Raw genomic sequence first — 24,328 nt, forward strand, 5'->3', positions numbered from 1 at the left:
GAAAGCCCTTAGAAGACTTGAACTGAGTCAATAAGTGCTCAAAAATGAGAGCTAGCATTGAGGTTATTGTTGATTTAAACTGACATGCCACACCAGATCCCACCTCTAGTTGGTCCCATTTACACCATCTCCACAGTGAAGGTAACACTGAGTCACTCCCAGCACGGGTAATGGTTATGTGATGACCAGTGGGAACATGCAATAAGCTTCCAGGAATCCAAGCTCTGCCCCTTTTCCAATGGGTCCTGTGGAGGGCACCTGGACACTGTTTAGGACAATAAGAATGTACAGTAGGACTCCCATGTGGGTGTCAACACTGATCATTTTCTTTCTGTTTTACTTCTCCCAAAATACTTGTAAATACTTCTTAAATATTTTTTTTTTGTGGCAGTGGATCTATTTCCATAAGTTCTGTAGGACACTGTCTTCCTTGTTAATAGGATATAATTGGAAATGCTGGTAATACAACCAAGGCTTTGGCTCAAATGTCCTAGTTCAGACTGATATTCTGAGAATTAGAAATGATCTGACCTTTTATGGAGCTAAGTTTGACTTGAGGGGTATTTTGGAATCTCTTGGAGATGAGGTCATTACCCAAAGCTAGAGAGACAGCAGATGGTGTGAGGGTGAGTCTTTCTAACACTGATGGTGTGAGGCTGTTAGAACTCCCATCTTAGGTTTCATAGAAACACCTGCATCAGACCAAACTATATTTGAATTACGGTTTCTTTGCACTTAGGTCACGCATCAGCCAATCAAGTGATACCAGCCATGATGTAGAATCAAAATACTCTTCTTCCTTGGAGATGTCGTTTGATCAAAGGGAAAGTGACTAGAGAGGAAAATGTAATGTTTCCATGGAAAACTCCAGAAGCACAGCCTTCTGGGAGATCAGATCCTAGCTCTGTTTAGGGACTCTCGGCTATTTTTCACCTGCTTATAAATTGCAGCAACTGATGAAGATGCAAACTGGATCGTGTCTGAAAAATATTTAATTGTTTTCCTCCATTGTGCAGAAAGCAGTTTTGTTCTGACCTGGGGGCCTTAATGTTGCCTCAGAGTCACTTATGTTTAGATGGGTTCTTTCTGATTGCAGGCCTCTGACCTCCATTGTTTTAGAACATTTTCTTCAGAAATGTAATCACAATTTGCAATTGCACAATTTTATTTGTTCTTTTGAAATATAAATAAGTCTCCTTAAAAACTTCTTGCCAGTGTTATGTCCCATAGAATATTTGTCTCAAGAGCCTGGGCCCATCCCTTTGAAATTTTACCCTCCTGGTGCTTCTTTGTCCCAGTCTTTGAGGGAGGGAAGCAGCCTAACTTGGATGAGGACAATTACAGCCAAGATGTGAAAGGACCTCCTGTCAGGATTTCATGAGAACTTTTACTTTTCTTTTGTGTAAAGGCAAATAGCAAGCACAGATGCATCTGATTCCTGCTCCCGTTCTTAAAATCTCCCCAGCATTTTATTTTGAAAGTGCTGAGCTCAGGCTCACTGTTCTATTGCATGATCTTCAATAAAGTGTTTCTTGCCTCTTTAAATTTTCCCAACGCATATTTTCTTTTGACATCACCTACCTGTAATTATCTGATCCTGTCATCTTGCTCATCTTACCTTATTTTCAAATCTTCCAATATTTCCTTATCTGGCTATAATCCTCCAAATAAATGTTTTCAATTTTCCTCCCTTGTTTTTCTTTTACTTTTTTTTTTGAGAGCCAAATTTTTCATTATTTTTAATTTTTTAATTTAATAAATCTTTATTGTTCAGATTATTACAATTGTTTCTCCTTTTTCCTCCCTCAGCTCCCCTCCGCCTGGTGCCCACCCCAGCCTCTGCCCTTAACTCTCCCCCACTGTCCGCATCCACAGGTATACGATTTTTTTCCAGTATCTTCCTGCACCCTTCCACACTTTTCCCCCTGAGAATTATCAATCCACTCCTTTTCTGTGACCCAGATTCTATTATATTTGCCAGTTTATTCTGTTCATCAGATTTTTTATTCACTTGATTTTTAGATTCACTTGTTGGCAGATATGTATTTGTTGTTCATAATTTTTATCTTTACTTTTTTTCTTCTTCTTCCTCTTCTTAATGAATATCTTTCAGCATTTCATATAATCCTGGTTTGGTGGTGATGAACTCCTTTAGCTTTTTCTTGTCTGTGAAGCTCTTTATCTGACCTTCAATTCTGAATGATAGCTTTGCTGGCTAAAGTAATTTTGGTTGTAGGTTCTTGTTATTCATTACTTTGAATATTTCTTCCCACTCCCATTAGCCTGCATAGTTTCTGTTGAGAAACCAGCTGACAGTCATATGGGTGCTCCCTTGTAGGTAATTAACTGTTTTTCTCTTGCTGCTTTTAATATTCTCTCGTTGTCTTTTGTCATTGGCATTTTAATTATGATGTGTCTTGGTGTGGTCCCCTTTGGATACCTTTTGTTTGAGGTTCTGTGCACTTCTTCTGTGCTCTCTCTTTTCTTCTGGCACCCCCATAATTCTGATGTTGGAATGCTTGAAGTTGTCCCAGAGGCTTCTTCAACTTTCTGGATTCTTTTTTCTTTTAGCTTTTCCATTTGAGTGTTTTTTTGCTTCTTTGTATTTCAAATCTTTGAGTTGATTCTTGCATTTCTCTAATCTGATTTTGGGTCTCTGTATAATATTTTTTATTTCACTCCTACTTGAGGTTACTGTAAGAGTCTCCTAACTGGTCTTCCTGGTGCCTACTTGACCAACATTATAGCCATCTCCTCACAGCAGGACCTGTGAATTCTTAGAGATGAATATTTTTAAAACCCAAGTCAAGTCATCCCTTTTCTACTCAAAGCCCTTCTATTGCTCACACCTCAATCACACCAAAGTCCAAAGTCATCACCACAGCCCACAAGGTCCCACATTAAGCTCCTCAAAGGGCTGGTCTGCACAAGAGAAGGAGTTTCCACCAGAAGGTCAAGCAACTCAGTGCTTTGGCTGAAAAAGTCTTGCAGTAAAGAACATGACAGCAGAAATAAACAGGACCCTGAACAATGTGGTTGGTCTACTTACTGTCCCAAATTCTATAGCTCCTTGCAGGTAACCCTTTGATAGCACTGCTATAAAAATAATCTAGTCGCTTTCTACACTTCTCATCATTCTCCTCATCCTATCTATTCTGGCCACAGTGGCTTCCTGACCCTCAAACATGACAAGCAACCTCCTGGCTCAGAGTCTTTGCACTGGCCATTTTGTCTCTCTCAAATAATCTTTCTCCAAAGACCTATATGACCCATTCCTCACTCTTTTAGGTCTTGCTAAAATGTTACATAGTCTTTGAGCATTTCCTTGACCATTTTATATCTGCAACTAAACCTCAATCCACCCACTCCCTCTCTCCTTCACCCCCATTGGAAATGCTGCTTATTCATTTGTTGATTACTTCTACCTCATCACTATAATATCAGCTCCATGAAGCCAGTGGCTTTTATATCCCCTCCAATCACTAGAAGACTGTGCAAAAATTGTGCTCATTGCTCAATTAAGTAATTAATTACTCACTGGTGAATAATATCATGCTGGGAAGTGAATACAATCTCCTCAGTTTCACTGTCTGTAAAATATGAATAATTACAGGCCTTTCAACATGTAGAAATCATGGGATGAGCCTGCTTATTTAGTTCTTCCCATGGTGGCCCAGCGGAGACATGGTGGTCTTTGTGAGTCAACCATTAGCAGGTGTAATAATATCATGTTTTCCAGAAAATAAAACATCCTCTGAAAATAAGACCTACTTACAAGTTTCCTTCTGAGTGAAATATATGGCATCCTCCCGAAAATAAGCACCCCCCCCCCCCGGCTCTGTCTCAGAATGAAAATTAATTTACTGTAAACTGGTCGCTCGGGCCGCCCCAACTGGCGTCTAGCAACCAGTGATGTTACGCGGAGTCCTGACATCACTGCTGTGTGGAGGTGGAGGTCAGAGTGAGCGGTGAGCAAGGAGCAGGAGAGAGGAGGAGACTTTCGCAGATGCCTGTAGAAGAACAGGAGGATTAGAGCAGATGAGAGGCAGCGAAGGTGGGGAGTGCTGGTCTGTCTCTGATGACACTACCTGATGCTCGCGGCCACCCTCATGATGACTGAAGGTTCTCAGTCAGTGGCAGACACTGCTCCAGCCCAGATTCAGGCCCCAGCAAGCCCAGTGACAGTCCCCAGGCAGGCCCCAAGGGGTAAATGTCTGGTAAAGGGGTAGGGGGGATGTCTGGTGAAGGTGTTCAGTATCACAGCGGTGGGGGAAGGGGGATCACTTAAAATGACACAGAAGGATCAAAAGGGGTTACTAAAATGCTAATCCCCCCTCTGATTCTCCTGTGCCTTTTTGATTCCCCCCTCTAATCCCCCCTGTGCCATTTTAAGTGATCCCCCTTCCCCCACCTTGATACCCCAATTCCTTTTTTTTTTTTTTTACCCCTAGAAATGAGTGCAAAAAGAAAAAGCTACTCCATGTAGTACAAGAAAGGAATCGTGGAAGACTCTTGGGGCCAAAATCTTACTGCTTTCTTCAAAGAGAAGATGTTGAGTATCCTATTGGTCCGAAAATGGCGAGCAGAGTATGGTAACCTCATTGAACAAGTGGACAAGGGAAATGCTAAAAAGCACAAGTGTGAATCAGGTCAGCAACCATTATTTTCCGATCTGGAAGACTGATCTGTGAATGGGTTGTTGACAGGAGATCAAAGGCTTTGGTTGTGAATAGGGCTCAGATTCAAGAATTTGCCCTTGCAATGGCACCACAGTTTGACATAGCCCCCAAAGACTTCAAAGCATCACAACACTGGCTGGATAATTTCCTTCAGTGAAGTGAACTGTCTTTAAGAAGATCTACAACATTGTTTAGGTTGGAAGATACTCAGGTTATTAAGTGAGCACTTGCAATCAAGTCCTTTATTGACGATGCTGACTTCTCTAAATACAATCTTTCCAACATGATTGCTATGGATGAAACTGCAGTGTTTATGGGCCAATCATCCCAAACAACAATTGAACTGCAGTGTGCCTCCTTAGTGTACAATCCCTCCACTGCTTATGAAAGTGCAGGTGTTTCATGTATTTTGGCAATTTGTCTGGATGGCACTAAAATCCCACCTTTAATCATTTCTAAGGGCAAGACGGAATAGATTGAACGTGTTTGGGGCATTTTTATTCTTGAAATTGAAAAAGCCTTGGCCACACAAGCAGTTATAAGGAAGTGGGTCGATTTAATGCTGCCGCTTGTTATATGAGGGAGCCAAAGAGGTCTGCTAGTCTGGGATGAAGCCAGCACTCACCGCACTAAAGACATGAAGACATTTCTTCATGAAAGAAAAATAGATCAGATAATGATTCCCCCAGTATCTCCACACTCTTGATATTGCAATAAACAAGCCATTCAAAGACAATTTCCGCATGGAAATTAATGACTACATTGAAAATAGAATGGAGAGAAATCAGTGTGAAAACTTTGGAAACCTAAACTGCAAGAAGTTGTGACTTGGGTAAAGAATTCATGGGAGAAAATCACTGACAGTTGCATTGCAAATGTAATGCAATAAACATTGACAAGAAGTCAATGACAAAAAAACAACATTGACAAGAAGTACTCATTTAAAGACAGTGCTATTGCTAAACATGAGAGATTTGGTCCACTGATTCTGAAAGAAATGGAGTCACAAGAAATTCACCAGCAAATTTAGGAATTGGATTGTTATGATGATATTCCAGAAGATGATGACATGATTGTCATTGAATAAATGAGTAAATTCTTGATACTGTAGGATTCACAGTTTGTCTGGTTTGTGTTGACAAATATCTTACTACCGTACCGTATACAGGTAATAAATTTCCTTTCTGTTTATTAAACAATAAATGTGTACTGTATTCTTCTTCATGGAAAAATAAGACATCCCCTGAAAATAAGACCTAACACATCTTTGGGAGCAAAAATTAATATAAGACACTGTCTTATTTTTGGGGAAACAGGGTAGTTTTGTGGAGTGTTTATTAAAAAGAGGGAGTTTAGCCCTGGCCGGTGTGTCTCAGTTGGTTGAGTGTCATCCATTCATCAAAAGGTAACTGGTTAGATTCCCAGATGGGGCACATGCCCTGGTTGCAGGCTTGGTCCCCAGTAGGAGGGGTACAGGGAGGCAGCCAATCAATAATTCTTATCATTGATGTTTCTCTCTCTCTCCCTCCCCCTTCCATTCTGAAATCAATAAAAATATTTTTAAGTGAATAAATAAATTAAACCCTCCGGTCTCAAATACCCTCCTCTTCTAAGAAACCCCATGGGTCACTCCCCAGCCACACTGGCCTCCTGCCTGTTCCAGCATACCCTCACCTCGGGACCTTTGCACCTGCTGGTCCCTCTGTTCCATGGTGCCACGTCCTTCAGTGTGGGGAGGAGGTGGCATATATATATATATATATATATATATATATATATATATATATATATATATATATATATATATATATATATATATATATATATATATATATATATATATATTATATATATATATATTATTGATTTCAGAGAGGAAAGGAGAGGGAGAGAGAAACAGAAACATCAATGAGAGAGAAAAAAACATTGATCAGTTGTCTCCTACAAGACCCCACTGGGGATCAAGCCAGCAACCCAGGCTTGTGCCCAGAATGGGAATTGAGCTGTGACTTCCTGCCTCATAGGTTCAACCTCTGAGCCACACCTGCTGGGCCCCTTTTTTCTCTCTCTCCTTTGTCCCTATCGTCATACTTGTTTATAGTTTTTCTTATCTTCCTCCTTAGGAAACAAGCTCTCCGGGAACAGTGATCTCTGTCGGTTCTGTCCCCTGCTGTAGCCCCAGTGACTGGAACAGTGCCCAGGACAAAACAGGTGCTCAGTACATAGTTATTCAATGACTTTGGTCACTATTGTCTTCCATGCTGCCTCCCCGCCCTGGTACTATTTACTTTTCCAGGGTTCAAATACAGCTGCTAGGTCCACATAGGATAATTAGGAAAGAAGGTCTTGATTTTTTAAATTATTATCTGAAGGGAAGAGAGAGACAGGGTCCTGACACAGTAGTCCACAGTGGTCTAGATCAGTGTTTTTCAACCTTTTTTGGGCAAAGGCACACTTGTTTCATGAAAAAAATCACGAGGCACACCACCATTAGAAAATGTTAAAAAATTTAACTCTGTGCCTATATTGACTATATATAAAGTAATTCTCTTGAATAGGAATCAAATAAACACAAAGAACGTATTTTATAATTACTTTATTATGAAATATTAAGTAAACTAAATAGTGAAAAATTATAAAATTCTTGTCTTGTCTGCACCTACACCACACCAGGCAACATCTCAACACAACACTAGTGTGCCGCGGAACAGCGGTTGAAAAACGCTGGTCTAGATAAATGATGGCCCATGAACCAGAATTCTGTGAGGGATGAGACCCAGGCCTTCAGACAATGACATTCCCCATACATGAGCCAATGGGTCAGGAGATTGAAAACTATGTCCAATTTCCCTCCATAGGAGCCCAGTAAATGCAAATTTAAACAACAAGATACCTCAGCAGCTTTCCAAAGAGAGAAAAGAAACAGCCAGGAATTAGCAAACTTGACACATGCTCTCAGTGCAGTGTTTGATTTTCTGGATGTGGCTCAAGACAAATGACTCACATTTCTGACTCGTTAAAAATATCGAAATAATTATCTCACACAATTAAAAATACCAGTATGACTCTGAAAAATAAAATGTTTGGCAGCACCAACGAAGACTAGACACCAGTGTGCCAAATGGCCTGGCAACTCCACATCTGGGTGCACACCCAGGAAAAATAATTGCTTGCATTTATGTAAAAAAATGTGAATGGTAGCTCTATTCATAGTAGCTAAAAACTGAACCAGCCCACATGTGCATCAGCAGCAGGCTTGGGTAAATAAGTGTAGGATATTCATAAAGTGAAGTGCCTCGTGGCAATCTCAAAAAACACCAATACTGCTACATGCCACCACATGGTTGAATCTCATGACATAATGTTGAGTAGGAAAGCCAGAGACAAAAGAGAGCAGTTCCTTTTATATAATTATCAGAAACGGCTGACCTAACTTGTCTTGGGAGAAATCAGAAAGAGATTAACCGTGGGTGGAACTGACTGGAAGGAGGCACAAGGAAACCTGAGATGACTAGAATTCTCTATATCCTGTGGCTTCCTGGACATATTCATTCATAAAGTCCTCGAGTTGCACTCTAAGTTATAAGTGTTGTGCTCTAAGTTATACACAATAGAAAGTTAAACTTTTGCCCGGCCGGTGTGGCTCAGGGGTTGAACCCGGAGGCCATGGTTTGGGTCACATGCCTGGGTTGCGAACTTGATCCCCAGCTGGGGGTCTGCAGGAGCAGCTGATCAGTGATTCTCTCTCATCTTTGATGTTTCCATCTTTTTTCCTCTACTGTCCTCTTTCTGAAATCAATAAAAATATATTTTTTAAAAAGTTAAACTTTTCAAATTTTTAAATAAAAGAGAATAAATGACTAGTATGTGAGTATTTTCAAGACACGAAATACCACAAAGCAAGACTGGCAGGTGGAACTCACACATGGAGAACCCGGACCAGGTTCTCAGATTCCCCCTCTCGCAACAAGGTGGCTCCCTCCCCTTCCTCAAGTCTCTGACCAAGTCCTCTGGGAAAACCAGCTGGAGATGGCATTGCAGCTCAGAAGAATCACTGCAGGTGGAGGATTGCGTGCACCGGGAACCGGGAGCATGGGCCCAGAGTGAGAATGCTGTGAATGGCTCCGGCCCCAGGAGATCATGACCCTCTGGAGCTCCCTCATTTCCTGGCAGTGAAATCGGGAGTGTTCCTCATCTCCTTGGTGCCTCGGTGTCCTCATTTATGAGGTGGAAGTACCAGTAGTGCAGTCCTCAGGATGTGGCTGCTGCTGGTGGTGCTGCTGTGGTTACTGAGAAATGACTCGATCCTCATGAAGCTCTTTTTAAAAAATTTTTAAATAAACCTTTATTGTTCATATTATTTCAAAAGTTCCTCATTTTTCCCCCTCCACCAGATTCCCACCCCACCCTCTGCCCTCTCCCCATCCACCATGGTCCTCATCCATAGGTGCACAATTTATGTTCAGTCTCTTCCCGCACTCCCCACTCCTCTTTTCCCTGAGAATCATCAGTCCACTCCCCTTCCATACCTCTGATTCTATTATATTCAACAGTTACTATTGTTCATCAGGTTTTTTTTAATTCCCTTGTGTTATTGTTTTTTGTCTGTTTGTTTGTTTGTTTGTTTATTGGCTTCCCAAGGGGAGTTTAAGGTCAAAAGGAGCTTCTGGTGTGCCCAGATCCCATTCATCAAAATCTGGGTAAGCTCCCTATTTTTTATCGAGACCTGGGTGAGTCAAGGTCCTATTTGTTCCTCATTCCAAGCACATGCATTAAGAAATTAGCACTGATAAGAGGATTCTGCCAGTGCCCTCAGGCTTAGCTGATAAAAATTAAAAGAATGTCCATGTGCCTTCTCAGGCGGCTCTGTACATCTCACCATTTTTTACTAATTAAAATAAAATTTAAACATCAATAATAGAGCTCTAAAATTAAAAACAATTGCAAACAATGCCAATACAAAAACTAAACCACATACATGCTATTTTTAAAACTTGAATGTCAAGAGCAAAACTCTGGCTATTAAATAACAACAACAATGCTGATGCAAAAAACCAAAATGAGAAATCAGAATTATGGACATATTAATATTTTTAGCTACTAAATGAGTCTCTTTTGTTGCTGGTATAGATTTACTCAGAGTCCTTGGACTTGCTGCACAAGACTTTGCAGAAGCCTGGAAGCTAACAGATGCATGAGCAGGAACATGCTGCTCTGGGCCTGGTTGCTCTGGGCCTGGATGCTGCTGCTCTGGGCCTGGCTGCTCCGGGCCTGGCTGCTGGTGATCCGGGCCTGGATATTCGGGATTGGCTGCTCCGGGCCTGGATACTCTGGGCTTGGCTGCTGTTGGTCCAGGCTTGGCTGCTCCTGGCCTGGTTGCTGCTGCTCCGAGCCTGGCTGCTCTGGGCCAGGCTGCTGCTTCTCCTAGCCTGGCTGCTCCGGGACTGGATGCTGCTGCTCCGACCTGGCTGCTGCTGCTCTGGAACTAGCTGCTGCTGCTCCAGGCCTGGATGCTGCTGCTCCACGCCTGAATGTTCCAGGCTTGGCTGTTCTGGCCCTGGCTGCTGCCGCTCCAGGCCTGGCTGCTCCAGGCCTAAAGCTCTTTTTTTTAAATATATATTTTATTGGTTTGTTTTTTTGTTTGTTTTTTGTTTGTTTGTTTGTTTTTGTTTTTGTTTTTACAAAGAGGAAGGGAGAGGGAAAGTTAGAAACATCAATCAGCTGCCTCCTGCACACCCCCCACTGGGGATGTGCCTGCAACCAACATACATGCCCTTGACCACAATCAAATCTGGGACCCTTGTGTCTGCAGGCCAATGCTCTATCCATTGAGCCAAACTGGTTAGGGTTCATGAAGCTCTTAGAACATCACCTGGCACAGAAGAGAGCTAGAGCCTGGCCTGTGTGGCTCAGTGGTTGGATGTTGACCCATGCACCAAGAAGTCACCAGTTTGATTCCTATCTGGGCACATCCCCAGGTTTTGAGCTCAATCTCTGGCAGGGGGCATGCAAAAAGGCAGCCCATAGAAACTGATGTTTCTCTCATCAATGTTTATATCTCTCTCGTTCTCCCTTCCTCTCCCTCTAAAATCAATAAAAATGAAGAAAAAGAAGAAGGGGGGGGCGGGGGAGAAGAAGTACCAAAGATGTGGCCCTCGGTGTTAGAGATAGAATAATGAGCTCCAAAGATTTTCATATCTTAAAACCCAGAACCTGTGGACTAGTCATGTTGCTTGGCAAGTCCTACAACGGCTGACTTCTTTGTTCAGTGGATAAAATAAACTTTTTCCCCTTTCCTCCATTTCCTGCCTTAGTAACTATCTATTCTGCCAAACAACATCAGTGCTTTTATGATTCCTTTTAACGGATGAGGAAACTGGAGCACAGAAAGTCTAAATAGAATGGCAAAGCATGCTTACCAGTGCATAAAAGGGATTTGAATCCAAACAGGGTGACTCAGCTATGTGAATGGGAAATATGGAAAGCCAGGTGTGGGGTGTAGCCTGGGAGCTCCCAGCTTGCCCTGCTTACAGCTGGGAAATGTGAAACCCTAAGGAGGCCTCAATGCCCAGTCGGGAAGCACTTTCTAATCCTTGGGCTGTCCCTACATGTGGGCAGCTTCCTCAGGAGGTGGGTGGGCACAGGCTGAGGCTGGCAGGGTGTGAGGCTGATAATGTCCTGGCCCTCTCAAGGCTGAGCATAGGACTTTGTTTCTGGTCTGACTGAAGCATCCATCTTATATGAAAACTGCTGTTTGAAATTTTAACCCTGCTCTTTGGCTTCTGTAAATTCTTGCTTGCTAAGACTACTCCTACTTCAGAGAGGCCATTAAACCTTCCCCAGACAAGGTTTTCAGTGCTGGCACTAGTCTAGGCCTCTGTTGGAGGTCTCAAGGCCCAGCACATGCAGGCTCTTTAAGAACTTGCAAAAGGGGCCAGAAACACTCCATATTTGGGAGACAAAGAAGGTAAAAACATATAAAAGGGAAAAATACCTGCAAGTTGGGGCCCAGATTGAGAGACATTTTCCTCTGGACCCGCGCGTATTAAATGTAACTCCATCTCTCTGGTATTGCTTTGTTCTTCTTTGGTTTTCTGTAATATGATAGTCAATGCTGACTAAGCCCTTAGGAACACAGTGGCAGGCATGGGGGAGCCAGGAGTAACTCTGATATTGTAAAAGCCCAACACTTGATGCAGGTTCTTTGATCTGGGTCAGAATAGTATCTCTGAGTGGGAAGAACATACTAGTGTCTCTCAGTGCTCAGAGACCAAGGACCAGAAAAATTGAGTTCTGATCAGTAAAACCCACAGAAATTAGCTCTCCAAATGCATCAGGAGGACAGTAAATCTTCCAAATGTGGGAGGCTGGGCTTGGTTCCAGATGAGCTATAAAAGCATCACTGTTGTTATGAAGCATAGTAGCCCCTCCTATGGAAAAACTGCTGTCTGAATTACACTTTTATTCTTAGTCTCTTATCCTGTAGGTCAACTATGTTATTTTTAGACTATAAAATAACTTTGTTTTTAGCTTGAATAATAGAAAAGATAAACTAAACTGCCTGACCTTGCATGCTAGCTATCTAAAGAGGCTGATACACTGATAAGGGCAACAATTCCCATATTCTCATGGCAAATGTTTGTTCATCCAAGGTTACAGGTGTCTGTATAAATATGTACTCAAAGTTACAAGCTGTCTGTATAGATATGACAGGTATTTGCTAGATATGACATGTACTCAAGGTTACAAGCTGTCTGCAAATAATAACTTCCACAAAGAACTAGAAAGACACGCTGAAACCAGTTTGGCTCAGTAGATAGAGCATCGGCCTGTGGACTGAAGGGTCCCAGGTTTGATTCCTGTCAAGGGCATGTACATTGGTTGCAGGCACATCCCTGGTGGGGGTGTGCAGGAGGCAGCTGGTCAATGTTTCTCTCTCATCGACATTTCTAGCTTTCTATCCCTCTCCCTTCCTCTCTGTGGAAAATCAATTAAAATTTTTAATTAAAAAAAAAAAGAACTAGAAGGACATAAAAAGGGAATACTCCTTCCTGTGTTTGTTCATAATTTGACAGAGGTAATCTGCTCCGAGCCTGTGTGCAATAAAATGACCCCTAACTAACTGGTTCATTAAGGTGTCTTGTCCAGCTCGCAGATTTGAGATTGAACAGTTACAGACATGAGCCTCTGGAAGCCTATGAGCCCTGAGGATGGGGAGGCCACTCCAGGAGATCAGAACCAGAAAAACCCACGCCCACGGTTACTGTAAGAATGATAGCCACTCCTACATCTGTGACTGGGAGACAGGGGAGTGTGCTCGCCTTGGCCGCAGGCCCTGAGCAGGACAGCTGTTTCTGCCCTGCTGGAGACAGCCCGGCCAGCCTCACTTCACCAGGGAAGCTAAAGAGTCATCTGGGCCCAGTTCTTTTCACAAAGGAGCAAAACTCCTGGGAAGCTCGCTTGTGCAAACCAGGAACTTCCCTCCCTTAGTGAAAAGGAGGTGCCCGCCCTCTGTTCTTATGTGCTGTGGTGACAACTATGTGGTTTCTTAATGGGACCAGGATGCAAGGCGGGTTTGCGAGGCCTGAAGCTTACACAAGAACCGGGAGAAAATAATTTGAAGTGAACTCAAGATATTCTGGGGATTTAATGAAGCCCTCATCCTCACTTTCACTTAGGAGCTAATATTTAACTGAGCTAAAGGTAAAAATCAAGAAAAAGCATAAATCAATCTATAATAGATAGATATGTAGATGCAGCGCTAAATTAATCAACCCTAAAATGGGTAATTCAGCAAGTATGAGTGCTGCTGAAACTTCCTGCTGCTTCCTGCAGACAGCCACACCCAAGCAAGAAATGCTGACTCCACAGCTTCTTCTCTGGGACACCCTCTCCTGCTGTTCCCTCACCACACACACACAAACCCAGGCCACCCTGAGCCTGGGAGTCTCCTTCTAAGCATCCCCACATACAAGCTCCCTGAGGTCCTTCCCAGATGGCCTCTGACCTCTCGGCCAGGCCCCAGAGCAGGGCCCCAGAACTTGGAGCTGGTGGCAGCTCTGGGAGGTTGTACTCTTCACCACCACTCTTCACCCCTGCATGTAGCCAGGCTCTGCACTATATGGCTTGGTTATGTGATGCTGGCCTGGCCATGGGACTTACTTTCGCCAACATGATGAGATGGAAGGGAGTGGGGCTGGTTTCAAGCCTCAGTCTCCACTGAGCACCTTGCACACTTCCACATGCACCTTTGCACCACGGTAATGAAAGGGACTTTTAGGGTTGAAATAGGCAGGTTTGGGAACTTTTAAGAATTAAGGGGTCCATGGAAAAAGCACAGGTCTACAGAGTAGCAGAGGATAATACATTTCCATAAGATAAGGGAGCTGGGAGTAGAAAAAGGTACACATTTACATAATAAAGGAAAGGAAGCCCCTCATTCAAAGCTGGAGGAAGGAAGCCCAGAGGGAACAGGAGAACAATATGGGAGAAGAAGGAGGGAATCTCATGTACTTCATGTGAGGCTTGAGCTCAGGAGTTGCTGTAGTGACCAAATCAAAGGGGAATAGTGACCAATGAGAGGGGATATCAAGGCACAAAAAACCACAGCCTTTATAAACTGTGGGAAAAGGGACTTGGTGGGACTCTTTCCTGCTCCACACTTGGGAGTGTGTGCTGGTGAGAGGGCAGGGCGAGGCTCACTCCTGACTAGTACCCTGCCTCCTTGTGGGGCAGGGTGGAGTTATCCTCCATTTTTTGTAGCTGGGCCCTAGCTCTCACCCAACCAATCAGGGTCAGGGAAAACAGTGACATCACCACTGGTATAAAACCCCTGGACTTATAGAAGGTCGCGCTCTCCACCGCCATTCTGTCGGCATGAGTGGGACAGAGCCCATGTTAGCATGGAAGAGGGCTCTCTTTTTAATTGCATTGGACTTGGCTCCCTGCTGGTCTCTGGGGGTCACGGAATCTCAGTACAACACTTGCTTCCCAATAAATTTAGACCTTTGCTATACCATCTTCCTCCATGGTTTCATTCTTCGACTCCACTGGACAAAGAGCCGGGGAGCCATTCTGCCCAGGGGAACACCACGTGTCCCAGGCCACTTTCCACACACCAGTAAGAACTGGCCTGGGCTAGCCTCCCAGATGGTGACAGACACCAAGTGTCAGGCCATCCCAACCACGACCATGCTCCCAGGAGAGCCACCCAACCAAGCCCAGCCTAACCCACCCACAAACTCTCTAGCTGAGTAGATGCTGGGGTGGGAGTGGGAGGGAGAGATGGAATAGCAAAAGCTAAATTATTGTAGCAGACGCTGAATGGATCTGAAGCCTGCAGGCTTTAAGCTGGGCTGCGTGGCTGTGAGTGCCAGATCCACTATTCGTCATTGGGTGACTTTGTTACAGAAAACCTCAGAAGGACAAAGCAATACTTAGAGAGATGGAGTTCCATGGGTCCAGAGGAAAATGTCTCTCAAATTCTGGGCCCCAACATGTAGGAATTCTCTCTATTTATATGATCCTACCTTCTTTGTCTCCCAAATATGGAGTGTTTCTGGCCCCCTCTTGCAAGTTCTTAAAAAGCCCGAATGTACTCTGGCCATGAGACTCAACCAGAGGCTTGGCCCGGTGCCAGTACTGAAAACCTTGTCTCAGGAAGGTTAAATTTACAGAAGCCAAATAGCAGGGTAAAAATTTTAAACAGCAGTTTTCATACAAGATGGATGCTTCAACTTCACCTCCCTGTGCCTTAGACTCATCTGTCAAATGGGATGAGAGTGGTTCTAACTCAACAGGAACTCCGACTGACTGCTCTGTGTGAGACCAAGTTCCTGGCCTCGTGGGGCTGCTGTCCCAGGGAGCAGGTGCCCAACAAACAGATGGATCAGCCGCATCCATCAGTGGAGGGAAGTGCTGGGAAGGGCGGTAAAGCAGAATAACAGAAGGGGGACTGAGGTGCTGGAGACCAGGTGGACAGGGGACAATCCAGGCGAGGGCAAGGAAGCCACACGGAGGGAGAGGGGAGCTTCCCGGCAGAGGGGACAGCCAGTGCAAAAGCCCCAAGACAGGCGCAAGGTCTGTGTGTAAGGAATGGAGGGAGGGCATGTAGAGCAGGCACAGAGGAGACTGACGGAAGATGATGTCTGGAGGCCGACAGTGGTGGGATCATGAATGAGTAAGGAGTCTGCATTTCATTGTTGTGACAATGAATGAGATAATGTCTGGAAGGAGCTTCGACAGGGCCTGGTACCTGGTGAGTGTTCAGTGACAGCTTTCACTCTACTATTGCCATTTTTACCCACAAAATCTAGAGTGTCCGAGTCCCAGGGTCCTAGGAGGAAAATCCCCCTGGGATGTTACCTCTTCCTGGAGCTAAGGAGAAAGAGGGTCACTGGGGTGATTTGACAAAGGAAAATTCAGTTTTCCCCCTGGCCGGTTCGGCTCAGTGAATTGAGCGTCAGCCTGCAGACTGAAGGGTCCCAGGTTCGATTCCAGTCAAGAGCATGTACCTTGGTTGTGGGCACATCCGAGTAGGAGGTGTGCAGGAGACAGCTGATTGGTGTTTCTCTCTCATCTATGTTCTCTATCCTTCTACCTCTCCCTTCCTTTCTGTGAAAAAAATCAATAAAATATATATTTTTTTAAAGTTCACTTCTGATTCTACCTGATTCAGTCTGCTTTGAATCTCTATAGCAAGATTGAATTCATGTATTATTTGTGTGATTTTTAAAAGTAACATAAAACAGCTGTAGATGGTTTGGCTCAGTGGATTGAGCAGGTGTCGGCAACCTATGGCTCCAGAGCCACATGCGGCTCTTTTGAGGCTTTGCCACGGCTCCGACAGCAGGGTCGACACTAGCAGGGCCAATAGCAGGTGGATGCGGGGAGCTGTATCACTTACCTCCGCCGCCACTGGAGCTCCTGGCACTCTGTGTAGCAGGTTGTTGGCAACTTAGCATCGCTAGGCAACCACAGTGTCCCGGTCCTGGCCCAGCCTCCTCCATCACATCACAACGTATGATGTCACTGAGGGCACGCTGAGCGAGCACCTCTGCTCTGGAGAGGAGGAGACTGCTGCGAGGGGAAAGAGAGGTGCTGACAGAGGGGACACTGAAAAATAATAATTTAAAAAAAGCATTAAAGAGAAAAAAGGGAGAAGGAAAAAGAAGAAGACAGAGAGGATAGAGAGGACTGGAGAAAGAGAAAGAGAGGGCTTGCAGTGTGACTGTCACTGGGAGTCAGGCCTGTACAGTGAGTGGAGAACAAGAGCCTGAAAGAGAAAAAACAGCAGCCAGGTAAAAAAAAAAATTAACAGATACTAATTTTTGTTGTTGGTTAAGCATGGGAGACAGGTCCTTTTGTAAAGTGTACACTGTAGGAAATTTGTGGCTATTATATGAAAAATTATTTTTTAAATAAATAAATTAAATTATTAGTTATATTTTTAATTTAATTAATTTAATTTAATTTACAGAATATTGGGGGGCCTGATGAATTATTTTTATGGCATGCATGGCTCACTAATTAATTTACAAAATATTGGGGGCCTGATGAATTGTTTTAAAAAAAAAAAGGTGACTTGTTAATTTAACGTTTATCTCTATGAGGAGGAGTAATTCTGAGGGGGTCAAACAAAGAAATAATAAAAAAAAAGTGGCAAAAATTATTTTTATGATGAGGAAGAGTAATTCTGAGGGGTTCGGAAAAGACATAATAATAAAAAAGTGAGAAAAAATATTTCTATGATGAGGAGGACTTCTTGAGGGGGTCAGGAAAAGAAATTATTACCAAAAAGTGACAAAAAAGTTATTTTTATAATGACAAGGATGACATTGGGCCCTCATTATTAATTATTACTTACATCAGGCACTGATTGTGATTGATGGGGTACACTGGGGCCCTGATTAATTTTGTGAATTCTTATTACGTCCCTGTTTTCGACCACCCCCCCCCCCCCCCCGTAGGCCAGCCATGGATTAAGGCAAGAAGAGAAAAATTTCTGAAGAAAACGAAGTGTTTAATGATACATGGACTTAATCATTTGCATTCTCTACTGACAAGACTGGTTTACCAGTATGCTTAATATGTGGTGAGAAATTTGCAAACAACAAAAAGTCGAATGTTGCAAGACATTTCCAGAATAAACCCGCAGCCTTTGCTGAAAAATATCCAGATGGAGATGAGAGACGAAAAGCAGTTGCAGACCTTATGAGGAAGGTTGATAGAAGCAAAAATAATTTCAAGAAATATGCCGAAGCCTGTTTGGCTCAGTGGTAGAGTGTCGGCCTGGTGACTGAAGGGTCTCAGGTTTGATTCCAGTCAAGGGCACATGCCGGGGTTGTGGGCTCCATCCCCAGTATGGACTGTGCAGGAGGCAGCCGAACAATGATTCTCCCACGTCATTGATGTTTCTGTCTATCTCTCTCTCTCTCACCCTTCCTCTCTGAAATCAATAAAAATATATATATTTTAAGTGAAACATTAAGTAACACAAAGCAACCCAATGTCCATTACTAGATACATAGATTAACAAAAAGTGGTATATCTATACAGGGGAATATTATTCAGTCATAAAAAGGAATGCTGTACTTGTTACGGAAGATGGGAGAAAAACCAAGCAACACTTAGAGAAATGGAGTTACACTGCTTTATTACACCAGCGGGCTCAGAGAAATATGTCTCAAATTCTGAGCAAAAGACATGGAGGAAGCTTTTGCTTTTTATATTTTTCTAATGTTTTTGTCTAGGGCTTCCTCCCTTTTTCATGTTTTCAAAAGAGCCCTAACTATGCTTAGCAGATATCTTGGAGGAAGCCTGTAACCTTGAGTACAGATAACTAAGAGACACCCGGCATGGGGTGGGGTAGCTAGGAACAGCAGCAGAGCAGCTTGCAAGGTCAGTTGATACAGAAGCCACTAACAACAAAATTAATTTATAGAACAAAGGACTGTTTGTGACTAGTAGACTTCAAACAGCAGTTTTTAAAAATAGAGGTTACTATGTTTCATTGGGAACTAAGCAACAGACAGATGTCTTCATTAAATTGGGTAACAAGTACCAGCCCATAGATCCCACAACTGTAGCACGATACAGATACTGTTCAGTTTTCGTGGAAGAAAGATTGACAAAAATACAAAATTCATAGAAAGTAGTTGCATAACAATGACATGACTGAACAGCTTAAATTCATTCAAAGGTGGCAGAGTATTACGGTTTTATGTTTCTTGGTTTCTATCTCTGCCATCGTCTCTGTGTCTGTAGTGTTAAGTGACCTCAGAGGAGCTAATTACTCTTTCCTCTCTGCCTTAGCCCTTTCATCCATTAAATTCCTACGGAAAGATTTGTCTGCTAGCAAAAAATGGAGTTCCATCAAAGCATCGCATTTCAGACTAGAAGAAATCAAGATAACAGTGTTGCCCTGTTATAGAAAGAACTAGAGGCCAGGTGCACGAAATTAATGCACGGAGGGAGGGGGGTGATGGTGTCCCTCAGCCCAGCTTGCATCCTCTCCAATCTGGGACCCCTTGAGGGATGTCTGACTGCCTGTTTAGGATGTCCCACCAGGATTGGGCCTAAACAAGCAGTCAGACATCCCTCTCACAATCCAGGACTGCTGGCTCCCAACTTCTCACCTGCCTGCCTTCTTGATTGCCCTAACCGCTTCTGCCTGGTAACCTGATCACCCCCTATCCACTTCCATGCCAGCCCAATTGATGTCTAATTGCTCCCCTGCCAGCCTGTTTGCCCCCAACTTCCCACCTTTGCTTGCCTGGTAACCCCTAACTGCCTTTCCCTGTAGGGTTGATCACCTCCAACTGCCCTCCCTTGCTTGCCTGATCACACCCAACTGCCGTCCCCTGCTGGCCATCTTATGGTGGCCATCTTGTGTCATAAGGCGAAAGGATCTTTGATCACAAGGGGCAGCTATTGTGTGTTGGAGTGATGGTCAATCTGCATATTACTCTTTTATTAGATAGGATTAGCCTCTAGCCTCCTCATTTTGATCCATGCTCCAACATAGGTGAACCTGAAATTATGCTGAGGGAAGGAAGCCAAACATATTGTATGATTCCACTTACATGTACATGAAACGTCCAGCATAGATAAACCCACAGAGACAGGAAGCAGATTGGCAGTGACTAGGGGCTGGGGGAGGAGTTTTGGAGAGTGACTGCTTAATGAATATGGACTTCCCTTTTGGAGTGATGATGTTTGTCCAGTCCATGAATTCATGCACTGGTGGGGTCCCTCTGCCTGGCTGGTGATCGGCCTGGTCGGAGCCATCTTGGCCAGTCCCCATTGGGGCCGATCGGGGCTGGCCAGATGGGGAGGGACAGGGAGGTTGGCCAACTGGGTCTGGACAGCAGAAGGACTCCAGGGCATGTTCGGCCAGTCTCACCCAGTCTCTGTCAGCTGGACCCCAGCAGCAAGCTATCCTACCAGTCAGAGCGCCTACCCACTGGTGGAATGAATGGTCAGACACTTAGCATATTACACTTTTATTATATGGGATAGAAGTGGAGGTTGCAAAACATGGTGAATGCGTTAAATGCTTCAGAATTGTACACTTTAAAATGACTAATTCTATGTTATGTGAATTTTATTTTAATCTTTTTTAATATATATATATATATATATATATATATTTTTTTTAAGGAGAGGAAGAGAGAGGGATAGAGGGATAGAAAGTCAGAAACATCGATGAGGGAGAATCATTGATCAGCTGCCTCTTGCACACTCCCTACTGGGGATGTGCCCACAACCAAGGTACATGCCCTTGACCTGAATCGAACCTGGGACCTTTCAGTCCACAGACTGACACTCTATCGGATAGAGTCTATCCATTGAGACAAACCGGTTTCAGATTATATTAATCTTTTAAGAAACAAAAATAATTGGAAATAAAATTTTCTGGGGGAAATTACTACTGTCCCTTTTAAATTAAAATAAATCAAAAGCCCATCTTGGGCACCAGCCAGTTTTGCTCAGCGGACTGAAGGGTGCTGGGTTTGATTCCAGTCCAGGGTACATGCCTGGGGTGCAGGCTTGGTCCCCAGTAGGGGGCATGCAGGAGGCAGTCTCTCATCATTGATGTTTCTCCCTTTCCCTTCCTCTCTGAAATCAATAAAAACTTTTTTTTTTTAAATAAAATCCAACTTGGTCCTTAAAACACTCACTCTGAGAAGCACATGAACTCCTCCCAGAGACCATTTACAGAGAAAGACAGGCAGCTCTCATCCTGCCCCAAGGTTGGTCCTCCAGGCACCGGCCTGTGGCTGCCCCACCCCAGCGTTTGCAGGTGCCGCTCCATGGCTGAGCCACCCTCCCTGCTCCATTGCCCCCTCAGCAAGGGCAGCAGCCACTGGCTAGTTGGCCTGGGAGCCAGGAGGCCCAGGCAGGCAGAGAAGTTCTGCTGCAGGCTGTGCATCCTCTGGAGAGTGGCTGCACCCTCCGAGACTCCATTTTCCTTCGGTGGAATGGGCCCATAGACCCTCCACTTCACAGAACGGATGAGAGGGGTGAATGGGATGGTTCACAGAAGGCAATCAGAACTGAAGGACTCCATAAACGTGTCCAACAAACACTCACAGAGCGCCTACTGTGTGCCCAGCCCTGCTATGGGCACTGGGGATACAAAAGTGACCAAGGCCAATGTTCTAGTCCGGGGTGGGGGGTACAGATAAAAAGACAAGGTAGGGCTAAATACACCGAGTGGCCAGATGGTTATAATCTCTGAACACATAATAATCTGGCCACTCAGTGTATATATCCCATATAATAAAAGCCTAATATGCAAATTGTCCCCTCAACCAGGAGTTTGACCAGCAGGCAGGCAGGCGAACCGCCCATGTCCCCTCCCCCTGGCCAGGCTGTCCAGACTCCACACATGCATGAATTCATGTACTGCACCTGAATATATATACTGAGTGGCCAGATTGTTATGTGTTATTATGTGTTATTATTATTATAATAATCTGGCCACTCAGTGTATATAATGGGTTAGTTATAGGTTAGTGTTACCAAAAGTCACGTAGTGCAGTATAGCAGTGTTCACCAGTTATCTCCTGCAGGGCGTGAGGCGTGTTTACACCGAAGGCCTGGGACGACCTCACCAGGGAGTGTCACGTGAGCCCTAAGCTGCAGGATGTGAGGAGGCCATGACCGGAGCAGATGCCTCTCCATTGCTTAGAGCTTCCCTCGCACACGATGGGCATTGCACCAGTGCTGTGACAGCCTGCTGGGAACCTGGGGGCTGGGCACTCCAGGTAGAGGTGCCTGGGCACTCCAGGCAGAGGGAGCAGCGGGGCACAGGCTCTGAGGAAAGAGCGGACTCTGTGGCTGAGACCACAGGAGGCCAGCGCTGCTGGGGTGGATAGGCAAAAGACGGTGTGCCAGGGGGAGGGCCGGACAGACAGCCAGGCTGGACACACTGGGATGTGTGGGCCACTTGAGGGTGTGGGCCTCCTATATGTGAGAAGGGGAGCCCCCAGAGTGTTTCGGTGTTCACCATAAAAACCATAGGTGAGTCTGTTGTGGCTGGCAAGACCCGGTCAAGGCAGGACTCCAGATGGCCAGTAAGGCCCTATCGAGGCAGGACTCCAGGCCAGGGAAGGAACGAGCAACAGGACACAAACAAAAAAGGTAGCATAACTTTTAGTCATAACATAGTTCTGTTGCAAGACTCAACCCCCAGGCAGGCTTGTCCTGTTTTCAGTAGCCGCAAGGCAGGACAAACAAACCAGATCAGAGTAGAAAATTTTAAACTCGGTGCCTGGAATTCCTCTACAGTGAAACATGCAAACCTCCCTCTAGATCTAGCTAGGAGATTGGCGTCAGCAAAACCGCAGCATCCTACATTTCTGCTTGAGACAGAACAGACATTTCTGCTTGAGACAGAACAGATAAGTCTGTACAAACCACCTAGGAACAGATAAGGACAGCCAGTTCTTTGTCCTGAGGGGACAATCAGGGAGTGACAAACCATCAGTGGAATGGGAAAGGAGGTATAAGTTGAGGGACTGCCCCTCCATCGGGGCTCTTACCTGGGTGTTTGCCAGCTGCTTCCTCAGCCACTCTTTGAGCCTGGATTCGAATCTGTAATAAATTCTTGCTGGCTTAATCAAATTGGTTTCGGTGGTCCATCTCTTGGGGACTCGCTCCATAACATCCGGAGGCCCCAGCGAGATCCCACCTGAGGGGCTTCTCAGCAAGCCCCTCTAAGAAATTTCAGGTTCTCTGGAACTCCGGACTACGCCCTGATCTGCCTGCTCGGCGCCGGTAAGTCAGGCCTGTTTTCTCTTTTGGTTTCTTGTCCTGGTTTGGTACGTACCCTGTTATCGTGAACGGCCGGGAGGCAGGACGCCGCAGAACTCCCAGTTCACAGCTGAGGTGGTGACGACCACCGAGGCCTGGTTATAGAGTCTGGAGACTCTCTGGTTCAGGTCTGAGTGAGTGTCGTTGTGAGTGTTGAGAGTGTGTGGCCGCAATTGAGTTTGTGGAGGTTGACAGAGGAGATTTTATTTGTACTCTTTTGGATTTGCTTTGGAATTATCCTTTGCCTATCTATTTATAGATTGGGGAAAAAGAAATAATTTTCAGGATTTCCGAAAATGGGCTGACGAATACGGCTGTGATGTTAATGCTTTTCATTTAACCATTCTTTTTCCCAGGTCAACGCTGCTCTGTAGGGTAACTTTCCCCTCACAGTTCCTAGAATATTAGTCTTGTTTCCTTTGTCCAATATGAGTGCCATTTCTGTTTTGCTGAAACATTGTAATAGTACTTGTTTACTGAAAGAATATAAGTACAGATGTTTGTTTGATATTTTGTTTATCTACTTGGGTATAATTATTTGTTCATGTAAGTGAAAATCTGTGGGGGCGGGGGGGAAACAAAGAGAGAGAAAGAAAGAAACCTTTAATTTGTTTAAAGCTGAGTGCTTTGATGGCTAGCAAACTGCCCCGAGAGGCCACTGGGATTCCTTTTTCTCAGGTCTGCTTTGCTTTCTAACAGAGGGGTATCAGCCCACCTAACAATATTTATGTCTATGTTTATTGATTTGAAGGTATGAAATTGTAACAATTGTGGTACAAAAAAAAGGGTTAAAAGCAGAGACCAAATTCTAAAGTTAACTATCTATAAGAAAGAAGCTTGAGCTGGCAATGTTGCCAAGTCTGTCCAGCAAGCTCAAAAAAAACTAAATGAATCTTATTTCTGCCGCCACCCAGTCTTAATCAGTGGTGGAGGTACAGTTTCAGAACTATTTGTTTCAATTGCCCATTTAAGTTTAATGTAATTAATGATTACAGTACCTTGTAAAATCTTTAAAAGAAAAGGAAAATATTTTGTGGGCCGCTTGGTCCTTGTGTGTGTGTCAACTCTTCAATTATAGTTTTTAAATCAGTAATATTAATGGAAACACACGCAGAGGAGCTTTTCAGAAAGTCCCGGGAGTCTGATTGTAGTGTAGAGGTCACAGGTTCCCCCAAGGCACCTTCGCTAGCAAGAGGCAAGTGGTGGACAGCCTGATGAAAACGCCCTGGTGGAAGCACCGCCTTTGCCACCTGGGACCCCAGAGCTCCCTGCCTCTGCCCACCTCTAGGGGTTGTTTTGAGTAGCTGGAGGCAGCAGCTGTGCTGCGTGAG

At 44.4% G+C, this 24,328-nt stretch overlaps 2 long non-coding RNA genes across 3 annotated transcripts in view; one reads left to right on the plus strand and one right to left on the minus strand.

Annotated features, from left to right (window-relative positions):
• LOC311609980 overlaps positions 1 to 24,328 on the minus strand; it is a 106,356-nt gene that overhangs the window by 42,852 nt on the left and 39,176 nt on the right. The gene's annotated exons all lie outside the window — the stretch shown is intronic.
• Positions 22,438 to 24,328, plus strand: part of LOC311609981 — a 530,187-nt gene continuing 528,296 nt past the window's right edge. Inside the window, exon 1 of one of the 2 annotated variants that reach the window (XR_014792877.1) lies at positions 22,438 to 22,961. This is a non-coding gene — a long non-coding RNA (uncharacterized lncRNA). The remainder of the gene's footprint in view (positions 22,962 to 24,328) is intronic. The other variant, XR_014792878.1, reaches the window with a different exon arrangement.

The sequence above is a fragment of the Pipistrellus hanaki genome (assembly GCF_964339955.1).
Source record: "Pipistrellus hanaki genome assembly, chromosome: 15".
Classification (NCBI taxonomy): Eukaryota; Metazoa; Chordata; class Mammalia; order Chiroptera; family Vespertilionidae; genus Pipistrellus; species Pipistrellus hanaki.